The 10,161-nt window shown below is 36.3% G+C and overlaps 1 pseudogene; it reads left to right on the top strand.

Annotated features, from left to right (window-relative positions):
• The first annotated feature begins 1,535 nt into the window (after positions 1-1,535).
• Positions 1,536-9,561, top strand: LOC123206591 (annotated as a pseudogene).
• The last annotated feature ends 600 nt before the right edge of the window (positions 9,562-10,161 follow it).

The following is a 10,161-nucleotide window of genomic DNA, read 5'->3' as shown; positions in this document are numbered from 1 at the left end:
TTTTTACATAAATAATTATATATTATCATATAATTGAGTGTTGTTTTATCTTTAATTTAAAATTATTCAATTATTTATCTACATGCGTTTGCTTAAGAATAATTTACAATAGGTTCTATAATTCTATTTTATAGTATTCTTTCTCTTCATTTTTTTTATTATTTATTTTTACATTATACAAGTTTATGTATTTTTATTATAAAAAATTTAGTATTTAAAAAAAAAACCCTTATATTTTTCATATTTATAAGTTTTCCCACGTTTCCGTTTCCTATATTTTTTAAAAAATGCGTTTTCACGTTTCCGTTTCCTCGTTTCCACGTTTCTCCGTTTCCGTTTCCGTGCTACATAGCAGCTGCCTTCACCAGTAGCTTGGATGAGCTGTGACAGTCACAGATTTAAAGCTTCTCCACTATCTCTCCTTCGTTAGGTTCGCCACTGTAACCGCAGAATTAAATGAATGATTATTACCAAATGCTATCCATCAAATCCCTCAGCTCATCTACATAATTCAACTGTAAAATGGACTTGATTTTCTCTGAAAGCCACACACTTCTTTCATCTTTCTTCTTTGGTCTCACAAAATCTTTAACAAAAATACTCAGCAGGCAAAGATATTACACGTCCATGGATATATACAGCAGCCAAATACCCCAAGCTCCAAGGGGGTCAAATCTGGGTGGTTTTCCAGTACATTAAATAGCTGGGTCGGGTCAGTTCGTACTCCCAAAGACAAAGAATCATAACCTACAAGTTCCTTCAATTTATTACAAGACTGTACCACATTTCCTTCGGTTTTGAGTATGAATCAGAATTAATAGTAGGATACCTAACGGTTGCAGGTTGACCTGGTAATTTACTCATCCTACCTAAAATCAAACATAAATAACATTATCCCAAAAAAAAATTAATTATGGTAATTAAACAATAATATTAGAAAATAAAATTACTATTTTATTATACTATTTCATTTTTTAAAATTATCATGGTAAATTAACAAAAATTAAAAATAACTTTTAAATATCCAAATCAAATAAATACCATTTTATTTTTTCTTTGTTTTACCTTCACCTTCCTCTCTTTCTATATCTAAATGTATCTTTATCGTATAGTTGGATATTAAGGAATAAATTGTAATTTTTAAATAATTGAAGTCTTTTTGAAATTTTGTAGGAGTTTATTGGAAAAAAAGTTTGGGGCTTTTAAAAAATTTTGAATTATCAATCTACCCATTAATAGTTTTAAAAATGACAATTACATAAAAAAATTAACAAAATGTAACAAATTATAGATATATATGTTATATTACAATTATTAAGATCATACATTAGTTTTATAATATATGAGGGTTTGAAAAGATTATATATATTGATTTGTGAGTTTTTAAACCAATTCTCATATTTAAAATATTTAGATTAGATATAAAACTGTTATTTTTCACTTTTTTTAATTAATGAAAAGAAAATTAATATTTTACCTTTATACCCGTGTGAAAGGGCTTTTACACTAAACCTTGGGTGGAAGGAGTGATTTATCCTCTCTACATATAGAGAGAGACCCACGCATCCTCTGTGAGAGTTGAAGAAACACACAGGACCGTCGAGAATCAAATCCAAGGAAGAGAATGACCAGCATAGTCAGTACATTTTTTCCCAGTGGTCGCGTTTTCCAGATCGAGAACTCCGCCAACGCTGTCGAAAACAGCGAGTACTTTACTCAGATCACTTAGTAACCTTCGATTTTCCTTTACTTTCTGTTATAATCTCTTGATTTATTTCAAATTTCCTTATTTTTTGCAGGACTGTCATAGGAATTAAATGCAAAGATGAGATTGTTACGGTAAATTGGACTTATTCTTATTCTTACTATTCTACTATTTAAAAATTTGTATTTGATGGTGATTTTGTTTTGGTTTTTAAGGGAGTGGAGATGCTAGTTGCGTCTAAGAGTTTGATAAGACTTTCTTTTTAAGGCAAAGAAATAGCCTGTAAGTTTATTAATTTTCTGCACACCCTGGTGTTAGACAATCCTAAGTTTAAATACCAGAACAAATAAACAAATTTACCTAAACTTAAGGCCACCAACGTCTAGTGATCCCTTAAGTTCAGCAACTTCCTATCCTAAACTTGAGGAATACTCAAAATCTATTCAACAGCAACTAGTACCTAATCGTGAGATATTTGCTCACTTATTTAACTGTTCATAAAATAATTAACTAACAATTACGTAAAACTCAGCTACGCCACCCTATAGTCATGCCACGTAGTCCTGGTATCGCGCATTCTGGATGTGCATCCTGGTTGACCTTCTTAACATACTTCTTAACGTATCATTGCCCTCCCCTTGAAGTGGTACCTTGTCCTCAAGGTCCAGATTGAGGAATCGATCTTTCAGCTGCCTTGTATTCTCCCATGTTGCATCCTCTTTTGGAAGATTCTTCCATTGTACCAAGCTTTCTTCCATCCATCCGGACCCTCTTCGAACCCAGCGTGTGTCCAAAATAGCCTCAGGAACTACTATGACCTTGCCATCATCCTTCATTGGTGGTAATTCAGAAGTAACAGGGTGGTCATTTCCTACATACTTCTTGAGCATAGAGACATGGAATACAGGATGTATACGGGCTCCCTCTGGCAACTTAAGTTTATAAGCAACTTTTCCGATCTTTGTCTCCACCTGATAAGGCCCGAAGTACCTGTTGGTTAGCTTCTGATGAGCCTGTTTATAGACGCTGTGCTGCCTATAAGGTTGTAATTTAAGCAATACCAAATCCCCCTGCTGAAATTCAACTTCTCTCCTCTTCAAATCTGCCATTTGCTTCATTCTATTAACCGCCACCTGTAATTGAGATTTAAGCTGCTTAAGGATGTTGTCGCGAGCTCCTAAGGCCTCGTCCACTTCATTGACAGGTGATGTGCCACTTGAGTAGTATGGAATGGTTGGTGGTGTTCTCCCATAGAGAGCTTGAAAGGGGGTCATTCCAATTGAGCTGTGGAAAGTGGTATTATACCAAAATTCAGCCCAAGGAAGATAAGCACTCCATTTTTTTTGCTGTTGTGACACATAACAACGTAAGTACTGCTCCAAACACCGATTTACCACTTCGCTTTGTCCGTCCGTTTGAGGATGGTAGGATGTACTCATGTGAAGTTTGGTTCCCGAAAGTTTGAAGAATTCTTGCCAAAAAAAACTAATAAAGATAGGGTCCCTATCACTTATAATTGATTTTGGCATCCCATGAAGCTTCACCACTCCCTCTACAAACTTGTCTGCAACCACTTTCGCAGTATACGGATGTGATAGAGGTACGAAGTGAGCAAACTTACTCAGTCGATCCACAATGACCATTATCGTGCTTTTCCCTTGAGAGATAGGAAGTCCTTCCACGAAATCCATGGTTATATCATCCCATACTTGACAAGGTATGGGTAATGGTTGCATGAGCCCGGCTGGTGACAGTGTTTCCGTCTTGTTTTTCTGGCAAACTACACAAGCAGCGACATATTGTTGGATCGACCGATGCATGCTCGGCCAATAGAATTGTTGTGCCAAGCGCTTGAACGTCCTTAATACTCCAGAATGACCTCCATAAGGGGTGTCATGAAATTCATGAAGAAGCTTTCGCACAATTGGAGAGTCCGACGGAATGACCACTCTATTTTTGTAGTAAATCAACCCATTTCGCCATACATAAGGAGTTCCAGGTTTTTTTTATAGCTTGCTGGCCTATCCGCACCATATAAGGATGTTGTTTTGCTTCATCCTTAATCTCATCCCACAAAGAAGCATGTGAAGCATACAAAGTATTAAGGCTGGGACTTTCTAACCTTCTTGATAAAGCATCTGCGGCTGAATTCTCCTTCCCAGGCTTATATGAGATCTCGTAGTCATACCCAAGGAGCTTAGACACCTATTTTTGTTGCTCAGGAGTGGTGATCCGCTACTCTAACAAATACTTAAGGCTCCTTTGATCAGTTTGGATGTAAAATTTACGTCCAAGAAGATATGGCCTTCAGGTTTTGATTGCTTTCACAATGGCTAGCATTTCTTTCGCGTAAATGGACCAGGCTTGCTTTGCAGCTCCTAATGCTCGACTCATGTAAGCTATGGGTTTCCCTTGCTGACTAAGGACCGCTCCAATGCCTCCCTCTGATGCGTCTGTTTCTATAACAAAGGGAATATCAAAATTCGGCATAGCCAAGGTTGGGGTTGACACCATCGCTTGTTTCAACACTTCAAATGCGTCTTTGGCTTCTTTGGTCCATGAAAATTTACCCTTTTTTAGTAGATTGGTCAAGGGACGAGCTAAGATTCCATAGTTCCGCACGAACTTCCTGTAGTAACCAGTAAGGCCTAAAAAACCACGCAATTCAGTCACATTAGTGGGTTCAGGCCAATTAACCATAGCTTGTATCTTTTCTGAATCCACCTTTACCCCTTGCACCGAGACAATGTGACCCAAATATTCTATCTCTTGCTGACCGAAGGCACATTTGCGGAGTTTAATAAAAAATTTATGGTGTCTCAAGATTTCAAGGATCTTTCGAACATGCTCAAGGTGTGTCGCCCAATCCGTACTATAAATTAAAATGTCGTCGAAGAAAACTAACACAAATTTCCGCAAAAAGGGTCGAAAAATTGAATTCATAAGAGATTGAAAAGTTGAAGGAGCATTACACAGTCCGAAGGGCATGACCAAATATTCATAATGGCCATTGTGTGTGCGGAATGCTGTCTTATGAGTGTCAGCAGGATGAACTCGCACCTGGTGATAGCCGGACACCAAATCCAATTTAGTAAAATAAGCAGCTCCATGTAGTTCATCCAACATATCTTCCACCGTTGGAATTGGAAATCTGTCTTTGATAGTGACTGCGTTAAGGGCCCTGTAGTCAGTGCAGAAGCGCCATGTTCCATCTTTTTTCTTTACCAGCAGAATGGGTGAAGAAAAGGGGCTAGTGCTGGTCCGAATTAATCCTATATTGAGCATATCCTGTACTTGTTTCTCTATCTCTGCCTTCTGAAAGTGGGCATATCTATAGGGTCTTACATTGACTGGCTCTGTCCCCTCCTTAAGATTGATATAATGATCAATTTCACATGAAGGAGGTAGTTGTTTAAGTTCTTGGCATACATCCTCAAATTCTTGCAAGAGGGGTTGCATCTCTGTAGGAATTTCCGCTCCTGCATCACACTGTAAACAAATCGCAAATAAAGAGTTCCCTTGCTTTACTTCTTTTGCTAGAGTGCTGAGTTCAGTGGGTCGGATAGGCTTGCTATCCATTCCCTCCAATTGATGAGGTTGGCCTTCCCATATGAAATCCATTGTCATTCGTCTCCAGTCACACATAACCGTACCCAACTGTTCTAGCCAATGAATTCCTAACACCATGTCTAATCCGATTAGTGGTACGGAGTATAAGGTTAAGGTGAAGGGAATTCCTTGAAGCCATACTCTGACATTTTCGAACCTTCCTTGGCACTTAAGGGGTGCACCATTGGCTACCTTTACATTAAAAGGCTCAGTTGGCACTGCTGGCAGTTGTAATAACTCTGCAATTTTTTCATTGATAAAGTTATGTGTCGAGCCACTATCAATAAGCACAACCAACTCATGGGAGCCAACCTTAGCTATGATCCTCATGGTACGAGCAGCCGACCATCCGGTAAGGGCATGAAGTGAGATTTCTGGGTCATCTTGTTCCTCCTCATCATCTGGGTTTCCTTCCAGTAACAAGAGTTACGGACCCTTACACTTGTGTCCTAGCACGAATTTATCATCACAATTAAAGCAAAGTCCTTGTGCTCTTCGTTTCTGCATTTCTTCCCATGATATTCGCTTCATTGGTGAGGCTGGCTTAGGATTGTTAGAAGTCATACTCCCTCCAACAGTGGTAGAGAATCGAGTCACCTTCTTTTGCTTGCTGAGTTGTTCATCCTTCATCCTGGCTAAGCCAATTGCTTCTTTGAGGGTCTTCGGTTTGAACATGCGAATTCCTTCAGCTATTTCAAACTTCAGTCCACCCATAAATGTTCCCACTAAAGCCTTTTGAGTCCACCCCTGAACTCTATTACCCAATCTCTCAAATTCACGCTGGTAATCTCGTAAAGAGCCTGTCTGACGAATCCTTGATAGAGATTCGTCAAAATCCTCACAGTCGGTTGGTCCAAATCGTGACCACAATTCCTCTACAAAAATACTCCATGTGACTTCTTTTCCCTCCTCTTGATAGGTTCTGTACATCCACTGCCACCATTGGTCTGCTTCTTTCTCAAGATGAAACGAGGCCAACGGCACTTTCTGTGACTCTGTAGTGCTTTGAAACCTGAAAAATTTTTCTGCCTTGTGGAGCCATTCAGTGGGGTCGTCTCCCGCAAACTTGGGAAACTCTAGTCTAGTGAGCTTAGAAGAGAACATGGGACGCTCTCCTTCGGCTTGCCCACGACCACTATTACTAGAGGAATACCCACTTCGATCAAAAGCTTGAGTGAACTTGATTGCTGGTTGTGATTCTGCGGCTTCCGTAAGTTTGCTAATCGCAACCTCCAACCGTTGAAGCTTCTCCCCGAACCCCAACTCTAAACGAGTGAACCCATCCTGCAAACTGCCCACGCTGGACTCCAGATTTTCAATTCGTTCCTTATTGGTTGTCATCGGAACCTAGCTCTGATACCAAGTTGATAAGACTTTCTTTTTAAGGCAAAGAAATAGCCTGTAAGTTTATTAATTTTCTGCACACCCTGGTGTTAGACAATCCTAAGTTTAAATACCAGAACAAATAAACAAATTTACCTAAACTTAAGGCCACCAACGTCTAGTGATCCCTTAAGTTCAGCAACTTCCTATCCTAAACTTGAGGAATACTCAAAACCTATTCAACAGCAACTACTACCTAATCGTGAGATATTTGCTCACTTATTTAACTGTTCATAAAATAATTAACTAACAATTACGTAAAACTCAGCTACGCCACCCTATAGTCATGCCACGTAGTCCTGGTATCGCGCATTCTGGATGTGCATCCTGGTTGACCTTCTTAACATACTTCTTAACGTATCAGAGTTCTTATAGAAGAATCCACTCTGTTCATCGGCTTTTCGGCATTGTACTCTTTCGTACTTGTCTTGATTTGATCTTTTGTTCAATAATATTTTTACTAGTTATTTCCGTGTTTTCTCTTACTATCTTATGCCTCTTCTGTATGTTTTTAGCATACGAAAGAGACAGTGATTTAACGGGAAGTTTCAACGGTTTTTAATTAAGATCTTAGAGGTTGACAGTTAATTTGAAGTAAGACCCTCTATTAGAAGGTAAATTAATGTGAAAAAAAAAAAAAAAGAGATTAAAATACAAAAAAGGAATCTCTGTCCCTTCTGTTGATATTGTGCATGAAGTTTTAAGGAAGAAAGGTTTCATTGGGAGCTGCTGCAGAGAAGTAAAGCATGATCTTTTAGGAGGTGTTTGGTTTGGGTAATATTTTATTATCAAAATAGATAGATTACCTTAAAGATAAATTATTTAGAAGATTACTGGGTATAAATGATTAATATGTTTGATAAAATTTGATAAGTATAAATAATTATTGTGTTTGGTTAAAGATAATAAAAGATTACTAGTAAATTATTTTACTTAAATGCCCTTGAATATAATTATTTTTAAATTTTTTTATATTATTTGTCATATTAATTAAAAATAAATTTATTTTTGTCTCAAAAAATTAATAAATAATAATATAATTATAATAAAATCAAGATTACCTCGGTAATCTTTAAATACCTAAGGTAAAGGTGGTAATCAAATTACCATCTATATTACCTATCACATCAGTATTAGTAATAGAAGATTACTGTAATATTTTATTACTGACAAACCAAACAAGAAAATACAAAATAGATTATCAAGCTAATCTTAAAAAACTCAAACCAAATACCCCCTCGTTGTTTTCCTCTAAGTTGATTTAATTTCTTTTAATATTCGTTGATTCAATCAATGTAACTCAAAATCATTTATTAATTAGTTCGTTGTCGTTGGTGATGTAAACATTTTTGATTTGATTTGATTAATCATTTGGTTAATATTTTCTATTTTTATTTTTATTTTTTGAACAGATGATTAGTCGACATTGGGTTACCTTGTATTTTGTGCTTTCATGTCTTGTTAAAGGTTTGAATGCCAGTGCAGGCGATGCTAATCCTCTCTACAGGTATAAGCTTATTTTCTCAATACTTCTTGTTTTTAGTGTTTCTTTTTCCAAATTTCTCAATCCATAGAAATTGTATTTTGCTTTATATGATTTTAACTTTTAACAAATATTTATAATCTTTGTTTGCTACTTAGTTGATTTGATCTAGACATAAAACTTTGACCTACCATATTACTTGAAATTAGATAAGAATTTAACAAATGATCAGGTTGACGGCTCATATAACTGGATTGTAAGGGTCAACCTAAGAGACAAATAAGTTGAGCAGTAACAAGAATTGTGTATCAGTGTAACTACTTGTCGAGGCAACTCATTGATTTTTTTTTTTTCGAATTTATGTTGGTGACAAAGGTTATGAGCGTATAAACATGAATTTCCGTATTTTACTGTTAAGTTCATCATCTGTCTAGACCAGTATGTTTCAATAATGGCTCTATAATTGACTTTATCATCTACGTCTTTTGAATTAATTTACTTGCTTTATGGTATCTTCAGATTTTGAAATTAATTTTCTTTACATGTTACCTACAATTGCCAAATTCTATGACTGAATTCATAAGGTTCTGACATGTGTGTGTGTGTATGAAATCCTGAAGACTTTGTGGCATATCTCCAATTTTAGGGCTTGTGTTGAACAATGTGAAAAAACTGGCTGTGTTGGGGAAAGATGCTTTCCACATTGCAAATTTTCTTCTGATGGTATCTCAATTGATGGTCCATGGTACATGCAAGAACCTCTTTACTTACGATGGAAGCTATGGGATTGTCTAAGTGATTGTCGCTACAATTGTATGGGTGATAGAGAGAAAGAAAGATGCTCTTGGTAATGGACCTATTAAGTATCATGGTAAATGGCCATTCAAACGTGTTTTTGGGATTCAGGTTTGTTGTTTTATCAACTTTATACTTTAATTTAACCAATTTGGAGCATTTTATTTTTATTGCACTTTTCTTGGGTATATATTTCAACTTCTTGTCTGTTTAATCAGGAGCCGGCATCTATGGCTTTCTCCACTCTCAACCTTGCAATGCATTTCCATGGTTGGCTTTCTTTTATCATTCTTCTATATTATAGATTTCCTCTAAAACTGTGCAAGAAGGCATACTATGAATTTTCCACTTTATGGCACATGTATGCACTCTTATCACTAAACTCTTGGTTTTGGAGTGCCATTTTTCATAGTCAGTAAGATTTTTATTGTTTTTTTACTTTTTGTGATTGAATAGCATTTTTGACGTTTTCAATCCCATTTATCTTTGCAGTGTCTAAATTTCATATTTAGAGGCATGTGTTGTTCTCCATTGTATTAGGCAGGATAAGCTAATAAAGTTGTACTCCTTGCTAACTTTGTAGACATTCTCTAGTATAAGTAGAAATTGGAAAATTCTTGAATGTGTTGGGTTGGAGCTTGACAAGAATCACTATAATGTTCTCTCTTTTACTTATCGCAAACCCCACTCCATCTCTTTTTATGAGGAAATAGAATAGTATTCCATTTCAAGATTGGTGTGAGAGGGATTGATACCTAGATCTCTTGCTCCATGAGAAGAAAATTAACTAACTAGGCTCCCTTAAGAAACTAAAATATTTGACCTCAACAGAGCTAGGACACAAGGAACGAAATGTTAATGTTTTTTTTTTTATATTACATTGACGTAGCCGACCATATTAAATTGCCAAGAGTAGTTTCTTTTGTCATTGGTATTTGAATGAATGACATTTATTTATTTATTAATTTTGTTTTTTCTTTCAATTTAGGAAATGAGAAGTTCATAATGATGAGATACATGTGGCAAAGATATCCAATAACAAACTTGCCTTTAAAAGGTCTTTCCACGTTCTTGTCACTTGTGCAAACTATATATTTACCTAGTTTTAGCTAAACAAATAAGAAGTTCTTGAAGTCTATTTAAAACAATGAGGTCTTTAGATGGTGAATAGGCTAATTGATGCAAT

Source organism: Mangifera indica, unplaced genomic scaffold (genome assembly GCF_011075055.1).
Source record: "Mangifera indica cultivar Alphonso unplaced genomic scaffold, CATAS_Mindica_2.1 Un_0042, whole genome shotgun sequence".
In the NCBI taxonomy this organism is placed as follows: Eukaryota; Viridiplantae; Streptophyta; class Magnoliopsida; order Sapindales; family Anacardiaceae; genus Mangifera; species Mangifera indica.
This window is presented reverse-complemented; position numbering and strand designations above follow the sequence as displayed.